Source organism: Ictidomys tridecemlineatus, unplaced genomic scaffold (genome assembly GCF_052094955.1).
Source record: "Ictidomys tridecemlineatus isolate mIctTri1 unplaced genomic scaffold, mIctTri1.hap1 Scaffold_35, whole genome shotgun sequence".
NCBI lineage: Eukaryota > Metazoa > Chordata > Mammalia > Rodentia > Sciuridae > Ictidomys > Ictidomys tridecemlineatus.
Window position 1 is genome coordinate 1,333,816 of NW_027522416.1, and position 3,596 is coordinate 1,337,411.

Below are 3,596 nucleotides of genomic sequence, written 5' to 3' on the forward strand. Positions count from 1 at the left end.
CACTTGTGGAGAAGATCCTTTAGCACTATCTGCTCAAGGTTAGCACTGGAGTCAGAACTAATTCAGAGGTAGAAAAATAGGCAGACTGTTGTTACAGGAGCACATGAAGGAGGCTTCTAAGTGTCAGCAAATTAAAGTAATCAGCACCCCAGGACTTCATTTGCCTCATCTATAAAATGAAGATGTTGGACCTGGGGATATTTGAAGCCTCATTCATTACTATAAATTTTCTTTATTTCTCTAAGAAATCTGAGGACAAAGAGAAGACACCTTGTATGCAGTAGTCCTTAGTATTCTCTTTTAGGAGAACTAAGGGCTTGTACTTGGCACACAAAATTTCAAAATCTAGTAGATATTAGTTAATATTATTTATAGTTAGCCTATTCATCTGAGGAAAAAGAGGTTTTGTGGGAAGCTAGAAGCTTTTTTCTAACTGTAGAGTAAAGCAAAACAAAGTGAATAAGAATGTGGAAAATCAAAAAGTAGATTTAACCCATTAAAATGGGAACTTCTAATCTACTTTGGAATTTCAAACTCTGCTATAGCATATTTGATTTTCACTACATCTCATTATCTCACAGTTACACTATTTGATAGTCTCCCAACTGGTCTCCTTGCTTCCCTTTACTGTCCTTTTGTTCCTCTTCTGCCATATTTCATTTTTTCACTAACTATAAGATGCCATCATTTGTAAACAACATTATTTTATATACCACTGGGAAAAAATAAACCACTATCAATTAAACTATGACATCTCATCAATTGTAAAGGGCATTCTACTTTCACAGCCTTTAAAATATCTTAAAACTGTGCCTTAGAATCAATGAAATGTGCTACCTTTATAAAATAGGAATCCGATGAGGTACTTTGTCTAAAAGCTACAGAGATTTTTGAGGGAAGAGGAGCAGGTCTGACTGCTGTGCTGCTTTTTTAGCTGAGACCGTAGGATATAGCTGAGCTTCACGCCCCACACACACCTAAAGGAACGGAGAGAACCGGGACCCCCCTGCGGGGACCCGGAACTGATCTGACACAATGGCATCTGATGACTTTGATATAGTGATTGAGGCCATGCTGGAAGCTCCCTATAAAAAAGAGGAGGATGAGCAGCAAAGGAAAGAGGTTAAAAAGGACAGTCCTAGCAATACCACCAGCAACACCGGCAACAGTGGCAGTGGTACCAGTGTGAGCACCACCACTGGGGAGACAAGCAATCTTCGCTTTCCAGTGTAGATTTGTGGATCAGTCCTAGCATCGATATATTTCATTTGAATAAAAAAGCAAGAGGACCCCTGATTTGGAAACACCAGCTTTTGCTTGGCTTTAGGGGGAAATTGGCCACTTCAGACGACTGACAGCATTCAGGGCTCTGTGAAGAAGAGGAGTCGGAGTCATAGTAGAAGCAGGGATAGAAAGCGCAGTCGTAGCCGAGAACGGGATCTGGCATAGACGGAGAAACAGTCGCAGCCGAAGTCGAGATCCACAGCGTCATCACCGCAGCCGCAACCATAGCTGGGATCGGCGACATAATAGTGAGTCACGAAGCCGAGACCGGCGACCTGAAGATCGTGTGCGCTATAGGAGTCCTCCACTTCCCACTGGACGTAGGTATGGACACAGTAAGAGCCCTCGTTTCAAAGAGAAGAGCCCGGTCAGGTAGCCAATTGATAATCTGAGCCCTGAGGAGCGTGATGCCCGCACAGTTTTCTGTATGCAATTAGCTGCCCGTATCCGGCCTCGAGACCTGGAGGACTTTTTTTCTGCTGTTGGCAAGGTTGATGATGTGTGTATCATCTCAGATCGGAACTCACGTCGTTCTAAAGGCATTGCGTATGTGGAATTCTGTGAAATGCAGTCTGTGCCACTGGCCATTGGGCTGACTGGGCAACGACTTCTGGGAGTACCTATCATTGTACAGGCCTCACAGGCTGAGAAAAACCGACTGGCAGCCATGGCCAACAATCTGCAGAAGGGTACTGGTGGACCACTGCGCCTGTATGTGGGCTCTCTGCACTTCAATATCACTGAGGACATGCTCCGGGGCATCTTTGAGCCTTTTGGCAAGATCGACAATATTATCCTGATGAAAGACTCAGATACAGGCCGTTCTAAAGGTTATGGTTTTATTACATTCTCTGACTCTGAGTGTGCTAGGCGGGCCCTGGAACAGTTGAATGGTTTTGAACTTGCTGGTCGACCTATGAGGATTGGCCAAGTGACTGAGCAGCTGGATGGTGGCACAGACATCACTTTTCCTGATGGGGACCAGGAGCTGGATCTGGGATCAGCAGGTGGACCTTTGCAGCTTGTGGCCAAACTGGCAGAAGGCTCTGGAATCCAGCTGCCAACCACAGCTGCTGCTGCTGCTGCTGCTGCCCAAGCTGCTGCCTTACAACTGAATGGAGCAGTTCCTTTGGGGGCCCTGAACCCAGCAGCTCTGACTTCTCTGAGTCCGGCTTTGAACCTTGCCTCCCAGGCAATTGCATCCCAGTGCTTCCAGCTTTCCAGCCTCTTTACCCCCAAAACCATGTAAATCAGTGGCACAGCACACTACCTCTGTGAACCCTCTGGGTCCTGCCACTCTCTTCTCCTTCTACTGCCCTGTCTTCCATTTGTGGACCAAGCTATCCTGAGGGCATGGACATTGATTCTGGAGGACCTTGGGGCCACTCTTAAGACAACAAGAAGAGCTCCTGCCCATGCCCCACTGGAAATGGACTCTGCTAAGCAAAGCCCCCAGTTGAAGAAAACAATCTACACCTGCATTGAACACTTTTGCCTTTGTGTATCTTTTCCCAAGACCACCTTCTTTCCCTTTCCCATCACCTCTTAGTGATTCTTCCTCCATTGGGAAGGCCATAGGGCATTAACTATAGGACCTAACCTCTCTTCCTATATTTTTACCCTATAAACTACCACATGATCTCTGAATATAGAGGACATTGGAGTTACGGGGTGCACTTTGAAGGTGCTGGACTTTTGCTTTAAGGACCCTGGCAGATAGCATGGATATGGACATGTACATTATGACACCTGGCTCAGGCCTCAGCTTAATTATAGCTTGAAGCCAGAACTACTACCGTAGGCTCAGCATCTTATTGGGAGGCACAGTAGTGATCTATCCTGCCAGGCAATTGGGATTGAAGCCTCAGGGGCTTTCAGAAGTTTAAGTAAAAAATGGGATACCTTTCCATCTTCATTTGTACACTTGTCCTTCTTCTCAAGTCCTCCCTTTGGCCTAGGGTGTGAGGATGGAGGGGAGGCTGCTATTTTTCACCACTTCCTATGTGCCTCTACTGATGTTTCAACCCTGGTGGTTAAAACCACTCCCATCCCTTACCTGAGTATGGGTAAGCCCTTCTCACTTGATTTTATATCCTTGTGTCTATGTACATATAAAAGAAAAAATTATATATATATATATATATATATATATATATATAAACTTTATATAAAAGCCAAAAAATTAAAATTAAAATTAAAAAAAATAAAAGCTCCAGAGATTCCCACACAAAAAGTCTAAACTCTTTCAGATTTGGGGCTTTCACAATCCAACCCAATCTTACCAGCTTTAACTCCTAACATTCACACTGAGC

At 44.7% G+C, this 3,596-nt stretch overlaps 1 pseudogene; it reads left to right on the plus strand.

Moving 5' to 3' along the window:
• Positions 1-893: 893 nt before the first annotated feature.
• Positions 894-3,077, plus strand: LOC101965921 (putative RNA-binding protein 23; annotated as a pseudogene).
• Positions 3,078-3,596: the final 519 nt, after the last annotated feature.